The sequence below is a fragment of the Medicago sativa genome, chromosome 4 (assembly GCF_051527215.1).
Source record: "Medicago sativa cultivar Bolivia chromosome 4, Bolivia_mono, whole genome shotgun sequence".
NCBI classification, from domain to species: Eukaryota; Viridiplantae; Streptophyta; class Magnoliopsida; order Fabales; family Fabaceae; genus Medicago; species Medicago sativa.
The window spans coordinates 30,607,010-30,623,461 of NC_140752.1; positions in this window are offsets into that span (position 1 = coordinate 30,607,010).

Genomic DNA, 16,452 nt, shown 5'->3' on the forward strand with positions numbered 1-16,452 from the left:
CGCATGACCTAACCAATCCCGATAATATTACATGCAGAAAAAAATAGGTGCAGTTGAGCTTACCTAACTTCACAGTTGAGCTTGAAATACGAATCCAAGGGCAACGATCGGGAAATAGGGTGGAGGCTGGAGATTGGAGGCGACGATGGAAGGGCAACGATCGGGAAAAGGGTGGAGATTGGAGGCAAAATCCTTCTACTCTGGTGGGAGAGGAGAAAGAAAAGGGATGAAAGCGGTAGGTTTCAGCAAGAACAGAGGGGAAGAACGTTCAAAATATTGGGGGGAATAGGGAGCCATGGATCGAGGTGAGTCGGCGACGTCGGAAAGCGTCCAGACAGAGTTACTATGGTCAGGATGGGCAGCAGGGAACGAGATGACATGGAGGTTTTGGAGCAGCAACACAGACAGGCTAGGGTTACGGATGCTTCAGTGGTTCATCGGTCTACATCAAGGATTCATCATCGCAGGTTTTCCTCGGATAAGACTGTGAGGTCTCGTGTTCCTTATCGGTCCCGCGCTTCTTCCCGTAGGTCTTCTGAACATCATCATTTTGATTGTCGTGGTCGCGCTCCTGTTGGCAGGCGTGATAGGGCTGCTGATCGCAACACTAAGAAAGCTCCAGTTCGGAATCGCTCCTATAATGGCAGACATGATAGGTCTGTTGTTCTCACTTCCAGCAGGGGTACAGTTCGGCTACAGGAAGCTTGGCATCAGGTACATAATTTCGGTCAGAATGCGGCATATCAGACAGTGTTGGAACGTAATGCTGATTATTATGATCGTGAATTTCCACTCCTGCAACATACTGTGTAGAAGTCTGAATGATAATTTAAATGCAGCGGATAGTACAGGGACTACTTTGAAACGGTTTGTTACTTTTTATTTCACCAATGTTCCTGAATTTATTATGTATTCATATTTGAGACAAGGCTTTGAGGTGCGTGGAATTCTTGAGGATTTGTTTGTGGCGAGGAATTATAATGTGCAAGGCAAAGTTTATGGCTTTGTGTGTTATAGTAATGTCAGGGATGTGGAAAAATTATCTTAGGCTCTGAATGTTGTTTCTTTTGGTGTTTGCAAAGGTTGCTCGGTTTGATCACTTTGCAAAGAAAGTGGAGGGTCGGTGGAAGGTTGAGGTGGGGATGTGAGTGGAGGGAGAAAAAATACGAGGGGGGCGGAATATTAAAGAAGGTGGGGGAGTACAAAAAATGGGGAGGGAGATAAAAAAAATGTTGAGAGCGGGAAGGCTGGAAGGGGACGTGAGGGTTGCCACATTATCGGCTAGTCTCATTATTTATATAAACTAGACCATCGACCCGTGCTCCGCACGGGTCTTACCGACTAAAAAGACACCAATTCGTCTGTTTTTAATACTTGTCAAGAAAAACATATTATTCCAAAATAAAAGATAGTTCACATATAAGTCGTACCATTTTTTAAGTTTAAAAATCTTTAAGAACGACTAAAAGTGAGTATTTTTGAATGGGGGATCATTTCCGCATTTGAGAAAAAATAGAGAGACAAAAACGCTCCTAACTAAGATGTTTGATTTACCCCCCCTAATAGGCCAAACAAAAACGAAAGAAAAAAAAATTAAATTGGTTTTTGTTTGGCCTATCAGGGGGGGCAAATCAAAACAAAAAATTTTATAGGGGGTAAATCAAAAAAAAATTTACAGGGGAAAACCGAAAATGACCTATATTATAGGGGGGTAAAGACCTATTAACCCATATTTTAATTACATAGATACATATAGATATATCTAAATAGGGTTTTTTTAGAGAAACATCAAATGGCCTATGTAAATAAATTGAATTTTTAAGCGTTTTTGGTTAAAAAATTTTACTAAACGAGATAGGTCATACCTGATTTTAAGTTGGTCATATCATTGACTCTTGTCGGATAGTCTGGCTCAATCCCACCTATACTATAGAAATATTTTCTAACTCGGACTAATGTTGAAAATGCATCAATCGTAACACCCTTCAACTCAGGTCTCATAATACATAAACAACATGGTCTCAACATAAATCACAAAATAAATAAACATAGAATCCCGACAATCCTACTCATAGCCTATACTAGACTCCATGCAATAAAGAAAAACGAGGAATGCGCCATCACTAGGGATATTTAGAGAAATATTATGAGCTAATTATGATGTAGTTTTTTTGTATGGTAGTCAACCACTAAAATTCACAGTTTTTGAATGTTAAGCTATTTTATTTATAGTTTTGATTAAGTTCAATGCATGGATCAACATTGATACTTTTGAATGGTTTATATGAATGAAATTAAGTAATTTTTAGTTATATATTCTTTCATTTTAAGTATATATTGATTAATAATTTCATTTGAATTTATGATTAATTGTTATTTATTCAATTGTCAAAATTAATCTAATGAAAATTGATAAAAAAAAGCAATATCATTAAAATATAAAAATTATACATTTGCGACGGTTTTGAACTGTCGTTGCAAGCATATAAGACCCATCCAAACAAAAAAAATCACATTGCGACAGTTACGGACTGTCACAATACCTGTTGCGACGGTTGTAACGACAATTTGCGAAACCGTCGCGGAATGCCTTTGCGACATGCATTTTCTCGTCGGTTGAGGAACTATCGCAAATGTCCAACTGCGACAGTTTGAACCGTCGCAAAGCCTTATTTTACCTATCGCAAACAACATATTTTCTTGTAGTGATGCAAGCCTCGGATACTCACGTCTCCACGAAGGTCCTCAAGCCTGCAAGTCTACACCATTTTTAGAAATGGTGAGGCGGTCAACCAAACGACCACTGGGGGGTTAGATAACTTTCACACAAAAAGATATCAGCATAAATATAGAATTCTAGGATTTCAAGTATTACATACATACATGTTCATCATTCCTAGAATACTAACATCATATGAACATTATCTTCAACTCAATCATAAGATAAATCATATATTATCATCAATAAGTCATCACATCATTCTCAGATTAACAACATCATCTCAATTATACAAGCATCACCAAGCAAACTTACTCAAGTACACAACTTCACATAAGTCACATCATTCACCAAATCACATAATCCACAAAATGAGGAGTCCGGGTATGCTCCATTTAGGCTATGCTCCATTTACTCCATTTAGGATATGGATGCAAGACATGTGGCAAAAAAATATCCAACGTTTGAGATTTTAAATTAAAAACAAATCATGAAAATACACAATAATCCCCTCACAAATAAAAAATCAGGTTTCCTCTTCTTCTTGTTAGTTGTCACGATCAATTTTGAAACCATAGCTCCTCTCCAAAATTGAAATTAAAATCAACCAGATATGTATGTTAATTAAAATTACAAAAAGAAAATTTATATTGGAAAGGAATGAAGAAGAGACGGGTGGAAAGGAATTAAGAAGAGATGGGTAAAAGAAAATTGGATCTGAGTTAAGAGAGGATATGATGATAGGGAAAGCATGAGAGAAGGAAGAAGGTCAAATGAGATGAGAGATACTTGATTGGTTTGCACGCAGGCGGCTATATGAGAGAAGAAGGGAAAGGGAATTATTGTGTATTTTCATGATTTGTTTTTAATTTAAAATCTCAACCGTTGGATATTTTTTTTCCACATGTCATGCATCCATATCCTAAATGGAGTATAGCCTAAATGGAGCATACCCGGACTCCAAAATGAGGCAAATCATATACACTGATATTCATATTTTCACAATTGAACAACAGTCCATCAATACAAGAGTTTCTTACCTCATTATTCATCTATCATAATCATCAAATTACACCAACTTCATCATTGGGAAAATATAATTCTATATTCAACTCCACTTATTTCACATAAAGCGCATATTTCACATAATGCATATAATTCACATGTACTCTTACCTAATTAACTCAAACAAATACAATTCTTCATTTCAAAAGTACAGTCAAGGAAATCATCATCATCAAAGGAATCACCAAGTCAAGTACATATGATTCAACATTATCACCATCACCAATATAACCATCATTAATTAAAATCACCAAGCTAAGTTCTCATCATTTTCATTTCATCGTCATTATCGTGAGTGTACAAGTATCACCAAAGAATAAACACAATCATGTGCACATCTCCACATATATTCACATAAGCACATAATGCACATAATCAAGTATGAGACATTTCACACAACTCATATGCAATGTTCTAGACACATTTCTACATGTATGTGGTACCATTTGGATATCGGAGATAACTATTACCGAGTGATCCACCCATCATCGTGATTATTTGGATACAACCAGATTTATTATTACTGATTCATTCCCCCCATCCTTATGATTCCCATCTTCATGATTACAATACTTAATGAATGCATGAACTTCAAGTAAAGACTCGACAATGCATAACTCACAACTCATCATCGTTATTTAATTTACACCATTATATAATATATCCCATCATCGTGATTCTCATCAATAACACATCATTTGCATCGTCAAGTAATTACATCCATACATCACAAATCATCATCATTTTCATACATGTACTTGTTATACCCTAATTTTGGACCTAAAAATACTAGCTCAATCCTTCTTTTTACATTTCAAGTCATTTGATGTGTCTCTGATCAATTGCATCTTTCCCTACATCTTATTTCAATATTACTTGCAAAATTCATATAAAAGGGTATTTTAGTCATTTCCTGTGTCCAAGCTCATTTTAGTCCTTTAAAAAATTGTCTGAGTCTTTTCAATTGTTTGAATAAGTTTTTATTTCAATTCCATGTCAAAATCCATTTCAAAAATTGCATCTGAGTCATTTTTAGTCGTTTAGTCCTCAGGGGCATTTTGGTCATTTCACACAAAATTTTGGCAGAGAGAGGTTACTTTAAAGTACCTCGTTTAAGTAATTGGTTCGTTTTAGTCCGTTTTGTCATTTTTAATCGTTTCACTTTACGTTACTTTCAAATTACATTTTTTACCAATTTTATTTTATTTTTACTTTTTTGTCCTTTTTGTCATTTTGTATTTTAGTCCATTTGTTAGTCCAAATAATTTTCAGGTGCCACATGTCCCACTCCAATTGGTCCAAGGCTTACCACATCACCTATAAAGGTCCAAGTCAAGGTCAAAGTCACATAACTAATCTTTTTTTTTCAATCACTTTTCACAAAATACACAAAAATAACAAAAAAAACCAATTTCTTTTTTCCCTCCTTCTTCCTCCACCGTAACTAATTCTCACCACCACAAAAACCACCCTAACTAACTCCTTTAACCTCCATAACCACCACAACAACCTTCAACCATCATCATCTTCACCACACAAAAAACTCCATAACCAAAACCTTCATCATCACCTTCAACATACGACAATCATCATCATCATCAACAACCATTTCGCCACCATATTCAACGACGCAAACCTTCAATTCACAACCGAATTCGATACAAAACTTGTCCAAATCCATCCCTCAACACCACCGCAAGCTTCATCGTCCATTCAAACAGTTCCAAAGTAATAATTCAGGACTTTCGGGTTATGCAAACAACCTCCAAGGTCGGTTCCGACATTCCAAATCCAAAGAAGGTCAACGAATTGGAACGGTGAAGAGAGGGAAACGAACCGCTTGCAAGCTGCAATATACCAGAATCCACTTCGCCATAAGCTTCGAACAAAGTCGATCGGAAACAGGGACGAAGAGCTAAAGCAGATTCGAAGGAAAAAGGTCGAATGCAAGGGATATAGCGAAACCTGCTTGAGAAGAAACGAAGCTTCAACGTCGCAGCAACAACGTCCAGATCAAAATCAAAACAGAGGTAAGTTTATGTTGCTTCGAATGTTTAAATCTTGTTGCTTAGATCTACTCTCATCCGTTGTTTTTCGTCGAAATCCGAGTTCATATTTGAGTTCTAGGAAGAAAAGGATGTTTGAAAATGGATCTGGATTTTAAAAATGCGGTGTTTTTACATTCTGGTGCGGCGGCGCCGCCCTGTTGGGCCGGCAACCACCGCGCCGGCGTGGAGGGACTCGCCGGGGAAGATGAAGCTCATGAGAGAGAGCTGCACGTTACAGAATTTCCATACGAATTCTTTTAATCAAGTTACACCTTTATATGTGCACATGACCCATGCCCATACCCAATTACCAACCCATGTACCAAAGCCCATTACTAGATTCTGCCTTCCTTTCCTTTCTCTACTCTTTTGCTGTTTACACCCCCCTTCCCTGTATGTTCTTAACAATTTCTTGCTTTTTACACCCCTACTTGTTTGAAAACCTTTGATAAAAATTCTGGAAAAATTCCTATAATTTTCCTTGTACTTTTTGATCAATTTTGACATATTGCATGTCAAGATTGATCAAGAAATACTGGAAAATTATTTTTGCTTTGGTATAGTGTTTTTTCTTTTAATTTTTGTTGAAAATCTTGATAAAAAAAACTTGTAAAAATCTTGTGAATTGCATTGCATTTTTGTTGAATGATTTAGGATTGTTTCTTGTTAATCTTGTATGCTGAAAGTGGTTAGAGGAAATATGCATGTGGATTTGCTTGATTTTTTGTATTGGTTTGTCCAATTTTATGGAATTCTTTACATGTTTTGGTTCTATTGCTTTGGTGCATAATAATTGTGGCTTGTTGAATGATCTTGGAGTATTGTTTGTTGCATAATATGTAGTGTTTGGTGCTGTTTTGAATGTGTGATAATTGATTGCTTAGTTGGCAAGTTACTTGTTATTTTTAATGTGTAATTAGTGCAAAAATAGGCTTAATTTCATACCATGATTCCTTGGCTTATAATTCTCTTGTGACTTTCACATTGGGGCTGAACCTAAAAACCCTTTGAAAATGCCAAAATGTGAGAGTTATGGATCTCTTGCTTGCTTAGGAATTTTGGTGTTTTATTAAGTGCATTTTTGCCACTTTTTGTTGTTTTTTACCATGTTGATATGCTTTATTTTCTTGCCACTTTTTTCTACTATTCAATGCCTATTATTACTAACCTTTTGTTCATTGTTTCATAAGCATCTCACATCATATTTTCATCTCTTATTTCTTGCACTTCAATTTCTTGCATATTAATTTTTACCAAGGTTTAGAATGTAACACTTAGGAATTTTTGTACTTTACTTTATGTCTTTAAAATTCTTGCAAGACCATAGAATGTATCTAGGCAAATGATGTAAAGGACAATGGACTCTAATGATGTACACCGACACAAGCACCGACACATGCACACACATCACATAGATATTTTTAGATGTATGGCTAGGATATGCATGTTTAGATGTATGTTTAGGATTGTATGTTTAGATGAATGCCTAGGATTTACACTTAGAAAAAAAAATCATTTTCAAAAACAACTTGAACAACATCACTCAAATCTTTTTTCATAATAAACCTTGGGATCCAAAATCCCATTGTATTCTCTTTTATTTTGTTAATCAAAATTTCAATGAATTTTAATCATACTTGACCCTTTTTTCAAAATAACTAATCAAACCCCACTTTTTCTTAAATCTCATGCCTTTAAGGCCTCTCAATCTCCATTCTTCAAAATTCCAATTTTCAAAATTAAAATCAACCAACAAAAACAAAAACATTTTTGGAAGAGAACTACGGTGGATTTGATCCCTTAAAGGGGTACGTAGGCAAGGACAAAATTCCTTCAATTCAACTAAAATAAAAATTCAAACACTTTCTTCTCCTTCCAATTCTTCACTTAGGCTTTGTTTGCGAGTTTTGAGGGGAAGGAAAGGAAAGGCTTAGGAGGGGAAGGGAAGGAAAGGGAGGGAAGGGAGAAAGGAGGGAAAACCTTCCCCTTGTTTGGGAGTTAAAAAACCAACAAGGAAAGGAAATGGAGGGCTTATGTTATAATTTTACTATTTTACCCTTTTTTTCTCTTAAAAACAATACATTGTATTATACTTTGTAATTTATCTTGATATTTATTCAAAGCAACTTATCTCATAAAAAGTAAATTATTACGATCTATTTTTTAAAAAAACAGTTTATTTATAAAAAAAAAAAAAGCTTATTACGATCTCTTTTTTAAAAAACAGCTTATTCAAAACAACTTATTTATACAATACAACTTATTATGATATCTTTTTCAAAAAACAACTTATTCAAAACAACTTATTTGTCCAAAACAACTTATTACAATCTCTTTTCAAAAAACAACTTATTCAAAACAACTTATTTATGCAAAACAACTTATTACGACCTCTTTTTCAAAATCAGCTTATTCAAAACAGCTTATTCATCCAAAACAGCTTATTACGACCACTTTTTCAAAACAGCTTATTGAAAACAGATTATTCATCCAAAACACCTTATTACAATCTCTTTTTAAAAAAAAAACTTATTCAAAACAGCTTATTTATACAAAACAGCTTAATACGATCTCTTTTTCAAAAACAACTTGTTGAAAACAACTTATTTATACAAAACAGCTTAATACGACCTCTTTTTCAAAAACAGCTTATTGAAAACAACTTATTCATCCAATAAGCTGCTTTGCATAAATAAGTTGTTTTGAATAAGTTGTTTTTGAAAAAGAGATTGTAATAAGCTGTTTTGGATGAATAAGCTGTTTTTGAAAAAGAGGTCGTCATAAGCTATTTTGGATGAATAAGGTGTTTTGAACAAGCTGATTTTGAAAAAGAGATCGTTAAAAGTTGATTTGCATAAATAAGCGGTTTTGAATAAGCTGTTTTTTGAAAAGAGATCGTATTAAGCTAATTTTCATAAATAAGTTGTTTTGAATAAATTGTTTTTGAAAAAGAGATTGTAATAAGCTGTTTTGGATGAATAAGCTGTTTTCAATAAGTTGTTTTTGAAAAAGAGGTCGTAATAAGCTGTTTTTGATAAATAAGCTGTTTTGAATAAGATGATTTTGAAAAAGAGGTCGTTAAAAGCTGATTTGCATAAATAAGCTGTTTTGAATAAGCTGTTTTTGAAAAAGACGTGGTAATAAGCTGTTTTGAATAAGATGTTTTTTGAAAAGAGGTCGTAATAAGTTGTTTTGGATAAATAAGCTGTTTTGAATAAGTTGTTTTTGAAAAAGAGATGTAATAAGCTGTTTTGGATGAATAAGCTGTTTTCAATAAGTTGTTTTTGAAAAAGAGGTCGTAATAAGCTGTTTTTGATGAATAAGCTGTTTTGAATAAGCTGATTTTGAAAAAGAGGTCGTTAAAAGTTGATTTGCATAAATAAGCTGTTTTGAATAAGTTGTTTTTTGAAAAGAGGTTGTAATAAGCTGTTTTTGATGAATAAGCTGTTTTGAATAAGCTGTTTTGAATAAGCTGTTTTTTGAAAAGAGGTCGTAATAAGTTGTTTTGGATAAATAAGTTGTTTTGAATAAGTTGTTTTTGAAAAAGAGATTGTAATAAGCTGTTTTGGATGAATAAGCTGTTTTGAATAAGTTGTTTTTGAAAAAGAGGTCGTAATAAGCTGTTTTTGATGAATAAGCTGTTTTGAATCAGCTGATTTTGAAAAAGAGGTCGTTAAAAGCTGATTTGCATAAATAAGCTGTTTTGAATAAGCTGTTTTTTGAAAAGAGTTTGTAATAAGCTGTTTTGGATAAATAAATTGTTTTGAATAAGCTGTTTTTGAAAAAGACGTGGTAATAAGCTGTTTTGCATAAATAAGTTGTTTTGAATAAGCTGTTTTTTGAAAAGAGGTCGTAATAAGCTATTTTGGATAAATAAGTTGTTTTGAATAAGTTGTTTTGAAAAGAGATCGTAATAATTAGGTTATATCTAAAATTGTCAATTTGAATTATTATGAGGGCAAAATTGTCAATTTGTATGCTTAACCCCCCAAAACCCCCCAATTTGGGGGAACTTTAAAATTGAACAATTGAAGCCCTTCTAAACCCCCCAAAACATTTCCCTTGTTTTTTAAAACTCGCAAACAAGGGTTTACCTCTCCATAAGCCTTTCCTTCCCCTCCCTTCCCCTCTAAAACCCAACTCGCAAACAAAGCCTTAGTAAATCCTTAGGTGTAAATATCATTTCCAAATAGCATTTAAAAATAAAGCGCGCGCGTAGAAAGTAAAGACGGTTCCTATAGGATACTATAGTCGTTATGGGTGCCTAACACCTTCCCGTAGCGAAAACAACTCCCGGACCTCGATTCTCAAGGGTTTTGCTTACTTTTTCCCTTCCCAAGAAAAATAAGATATCACCGGTTAAAAAGGTTCAAACGTAATCAATGTTTGACACCCGAAAACCAAGATAAAACAGTACTCATCATCATTAACATCGTCATTTTACATGCATGCACTCATCATCAACAATCGTCAACATACTTATCATCAAGTCATCATCAAACAAGTTTTCACAACAAAGAAGTAATAATCTCATCATTTAGCAATTATAGCATTTTAGACGAACAATCAATTACTCCAATTTAATCCACTTTTCATGAATACATTCATCATCAAAATCATCACCAAACATCATCTATATAGTAGCCAACAATCATTTATAAGTTAACTTAGCACAAAATATCATTTGTCAAAGTCCGTCTATTTTTCTTCAAATTTCGTCTATATTTTCACATAATTCAACATATCTCATGCATATTAATCATCAATTTAATCACCATCCAACATATTATGAGCTTAAAGTCATATTTCAACATTTCACCAAAGTTCGTCTATAAATTCCAAAGTTCGTCTATTTTCACATTTTTACCAAAAACCAAGTTACATGTTCTTATAGTTCTTTATCAAACCTACATGTTTAATCTAAGTCCATTATCACGGAAAAAAAAATCATAACATCATCATTTCACTTAAGAAAAATCATCATTCGATTATGTCAAATTCATGTTCATTTCTCATTCAAAGTTCGTCTCAATTTAATAAAATCAATTCAAATCCAAGCAAATTATGTTCCAGCAACTATATTAGGTAAAACAACATCAAAACCCCTCAAAAGGAACACTTGTGGATGTCCGGAAACAACTCCAAATGTTCAAGATGTGCAGAACAGCGTGTGTTGTTCAACACATCTCGCCATGGCACACAAAATCTCGCTAGGCGAAATTGGCAGAACAGGGAACCCAGAAAAACGGGTTCCCTCTCAGGAACTCACTCCATAATCACCCCAAAATCCAAATTTTGATCCTAATTGACCCAAAATTGTTGCACAAATTTCATCAACAGATAACATAAGTATAAGGAACAATTAAAACATTTAAAACATGGATTCATATCATCATTTAATCAAGTTTTCATAATCATACTCTTTTTTCACAAAAATTCCAAAACTTCACAATTCAAGTCAAACTTCACAACCAACACCAACAATTCATAACCCATCAATATCTAAACATGCCCAAAGATTCAACAAGTGGTTTAAGACATGTTTGAGCAATAATCATCAGTAAAATTCATGGTTTTCACACAATTAAGCAAAATTCTCAAAAACAACTTACTCTACATCATCAACCACAACTAAAGCATATAAACAACTTAATTCTTCAAAGTTCATCATACCCATAATTAACACTTAATTATAAGCACGAATTTCATCTCACATAATCATCAATTTCACAAATCAATCAAAATAAACATGACCCAAAAGCTAAAAATATGATTATAGCTTATTATGAGAACTTATTTATCCCTCTTACCTCAAATCCTCAAAAGCTCAAGCTAAGGTTTCACTCTCCTCTTCTAGCTTCCTAGCTTTTGCTCCCCTCTTCTTACTCTTCTAAGATCTTCTTCTTCTTTCTTCTTCTCTCTATCTCTCTACTTTCTCTCTCTAGCCACCTTGTGGTAAAATTTATGAAATGAATGTGTAACCCTAATTTCTCACTAGAATTATACTTATATAGTCTCACTTTAGGTTAGGCTTTCTACTCTCATAATGTGCTTAGTAACTTATCTCATTAAAATGTTACTGCTCAATTACTTATCTATTCAAGTATGACTCAGTGTTTCCTAAAGTTTCTTCTTTTTTTGCCCGAGTTTGCAACGCAACCCAAAAGTCGCTCACCGTCTATCTTTATTTTTTATTTGTGTTCAAAAAAAAACAATGAAATCCAAAATAAAAGGAAAAAAAAAAACAATGAAATCCAAAATAAAAGTATAGACGTAAACATGCAACTTTTTCCATGAAGACTAAAAACAAAATTTAATATATTTTTACGGTCTCAGGGATCCAAAATTTATTTAACTTTAAAATATAGATAATAGGACATATTGTTTCTAAAATAAGAAGATACCAAATTACGTACGTGTGATATTTGGATAGTATTGCATTCTATGTAACTTCTCAAATGATGCAAATTTTACTAATTTGGAAGTTTTTTTTTTTAAAATTCGGTATCCGATCCAAGAATCGACTAATCCGAGGGGACCAATCCCACCGCCCACTTGCGGGGGGGTCCCGTTTAAAACCAGAGCAAGCTCTGTATGGACTTAGCCCACCGAAATTGGCATCAGAGAGAATTGAACCTGAGACCTCTGGAGGAGCTAATTTGGAAGTTCTTATTAGATAACATTAGTAAATATTTGGATTAATGTTTTTTTTTGTCAGTAGATGATATGTCAAACACATCTAAAACTCACACAACTGTGATATCTCAGATTCAAACCTGATTGAAGGTATCTAGTTTAGCAATATCGATATTGTTAGGGCAAGATCAATGTTTTTTTTAGGATTAATACATGCTTTGGTCCCTTAACTTATTTTTGAATTTCATTTTGGTCTCTTAACTTTAAACTGTCTCAATTTGGTCCCTTAAGTATCTCTCCATTTACTAAAGTGGTCCCTTCCGTTAGTTTTCCGTTATGTTTAATAAAAAAAAAGTTAAATGTGGTACACGTGTCATTTTGTCATTTGTTGAGAACTTATTTTTTTTGTTTTGTTATTTTCTTCATCTTCTCCATACAATCCTTCATCTTTTTTCTTAAAAAAATGAAGAACACAACATGAACATTCAAAAAAAAACTCAGTCATCAAACATCACAAGATTAACCTTCCTCTTTTAAAAATTCAATTTCCTTTTCTTCACTAATTAAAATTCAGAAATAAACCAATAAAAAATTAAAATTTGAAACCCAGAAAAAGGGGTTGAATTGATCTATAACACAAATCGTAAAGAGAAATAAATTAAGGGGTGTCAGTCGGAAAAACTTAGCGATAATGGCGGATTTCTTTGTAGAGATGGACGGAATAGTATTTGAAAAATTGAGAGTTGAGAGATTGAGATTTGGGGTTGATTGAAACAAAAATGAAACAATCTAGGAATTTGAGATTTGTGAAACAACACAGCCACTGTGAAACAACAATCTAGGAATTGAAGATGAAAATGATAACCCAGAAGAAAAAGGATGTGAAGAAGGCGCTAAAGGAGCTGAAGGCGACCTCGCAGAAGGGATCTTTTGGAGGATCTTTTTTTTGCATAAAAAAAAAAGATCCTCCAAAAGATCTGGAATCAAGAAAAGTGGAAAGAAATAGAAGGGTTCTTTGTCATGATTTCATACTTTCATTATTGAGCTCTATAATTACGATTATGACCATGAGAAAATCTCTTATTGCGTGGTCTTTGAATTGCTGATGTTAGTACTAAACCAAAGCTTATCGTGATGATGTAAGTACTTGTTTGTAGCTTCGATGGAAGCGTGTTGCTGATTTTGTTTTTTTTTATCTCTTTTGCTGGAAAAAAAATACTGGAAAGATGATTATGATGAAGATGAAGAAATGTTAATAAAAATTATGGGTTTATATGAACAAGATGTTGAAGATCAAGAAGAATAATGGTGAAGGAGATGAATAAAAGAAAAAAATTATGTGGTGATGGTCCCATAACAACACAACAACAACACTGCAGCATCTTTCTCACCTTTAATATAGGAGTTTTTCTATTGTTCTTCATTTTTTTAAGAAAGAAGATGAAGGATTGTATGGAGAAGATGAAGAAAATAACAAAACAAAAAAAAAAAGTTCTCAACAAATGATAAAATGACACATGTACCACATTTAACTTTTTTTATTAAACATAACCGGAAACTAACGGAAGAGACCACTTTGGTAAACGGAGAGATACTTAAGGGACCAAATTGAGACAGTTTAAAGTTAAGGGACCAAAATGAAATTCAAAAATAAGTTAAGGGACCAAAGCATGTATTAAGCCTTTTTTTAAATAAAAATGCTTAAAGCATGAATAGTAACAAACTAACAATAATAAAACCTTGTATGATCTTACCACCAACAATTAACATTGAGTTTGTAAATGTTATGTTTGACTCATATAATTTATCGAGCATAATCTCCAACTTGAACTTATTTATTTTTAAATTACACAAATAAGTTTGATCAAGTATTTAATAAAACAAAGTTTAAATAATTCACGAATATCTCAAATGATATTATACTCCTACCTATAATGACCAATATGAGATTTGTTTATTGATTGACAAGTAGAAGAAAATATAAATGACAGTTGGATGCTTATAATATCCAGAATGAAATCGCTTTATGTAAGCAAAGATTGAGGAAAGCAATATTTCTCTAGTTCAAAATTCGTCCTTGGCACGTAACCTTTCTCATCTAAAAAATGCTTGACATTTTGTTTGCCGTTTGTCTTGTATCTAATTAATTTTCCACAAAGAGAGAGGGAAATAAAATGACAAAAAAAAATATTATACCATTTTAGAATTTGAGTCGAGTCTAACTCAACCTTAACGAAGGTGGCTAGTAAGAAAATGATTAATCTACTTATAAACATATGTTCATGTCATATTTTTTTTTCATTGTGTTTTTCTTAACAAACTAAAGTTTAAATTCAAAGTCAGAGATATGTTCATATTTAGTGTCTGACGCTTTCTCAATAGAAATACTTTCTATAGATGGAATCTATGAAAAAAATATCAATTGAGAATATCAGTAGAATGAGACAGCGAAGAAGAATAAACCAGCAGCTTTGGTTTGCTTGACGAAACAAGAAAAGGAAGAAGAATAAAAACAAAGCTGTGTGAGGGGTCCATTTCTATGTGCGAGAAGACAAAAAATAAAACCTTTTAATTGTTTTTATTAAAAGAGACAGGTACACATTACAACTTTACTACAATACTATAATGTCTTTCTTTTGTTGCCGGCTACTGGTTATGTTGTTAACGTTACATTTTGCATTGTGCTGTAATGATAATGTTAAGATTGTGATTCCAAAACAGGCTGTTCCAGAAAATATATGAATGTAGGGTTACATGTCTAAAGAATATACTCCTTTTGACATTGTAGTTTACGACGTGGTCCACCACCAACGGTTATTGTGACAAGCCTGTTATTTTGTTATGGCAAAATTACACTTTTAGTTACTTAATTTTATCTAGCAGTTTGGTCATTTATCTTTTTTTCATTTCAATTTTGTCATTTTAGGCCATTTGTATTGATTTTTTAAGCTTCGAATTCATGTTTTTATTTTCTTATGGCCTCTCAATATTTAAATTTATAATCTTTCATCTATGTTTGCATATGAATATTAGATTTGAAGTTTGAAAATTCATATACAAATTGATCAAAAGAACAAAATTAAAATGAAAAAAAAGAAAGATGAAAGACCAAACTGTTACTTGAAATTAAGTTAAAGAACTAAAATTGTAATTTTTCCCTTTGTTATTGTTTGTATTTTTTCTTTATTGAGGTGAGGTTTGTCCTTGTATGTTTTATATAAAACTATGTCAAATTGTTTTGGCGGTTCCTTTACTTAATTTTAGATAATGATTCAATTGTTATATTCTTTTTTTCTTGATTTGGTCCTCGACGTTTTAAAATGTTAACATGGATATTCTTTTCGACATTAAAAAAAGATCTAAAACCTTAAAAATTCGTCAAAAAGTCATATCTTCAATAATAAAAAAATTATCTTCATAAGAAACTCAAGTTTGATTTTAGAAGATCCCTTAATTGATGACTATGACAAAGATCTAATATTGAAGTTCAAAATTAGGTTGAATGATGAGAGAAACAATTGAGAAGACCATTTTTCTGGATTTTTGAATTTTTATAATTGATCTGTCCGGTGAGAACGGTTGAGTGGCAACGGCGATAGAGAATGCTCCAGTGTGACGGTAACGACTTCCGACACGACGGCAATGTGTCTTTGCGGATGGACGAAAGGGGCCTGCAGGCACGTTAGCACTCTAACGCTCAAGTCAGAAATGGCGCTCGATTGCAAGTTATTGGGAGCAGTTGGCATTTAATGCTCTCAACTGAAACATTCATTCCCGACGGGATAGTCGTTCATCGTGCCCCCCACGTGTCAACCTTGTGAGTCACACACACCCCGAGGAAAACGCTCGACGCGCACGTAGCTTTGATTGCGTTCCTTTTTTCCAAAGTCGTTGTCCATCGTTCAAATCGCGACCCTTTGCTTATACCTTATTTGATTCATTGATTCAAACTGACTCAAGGCTATTTAAAGAGGTGTTTCCCTT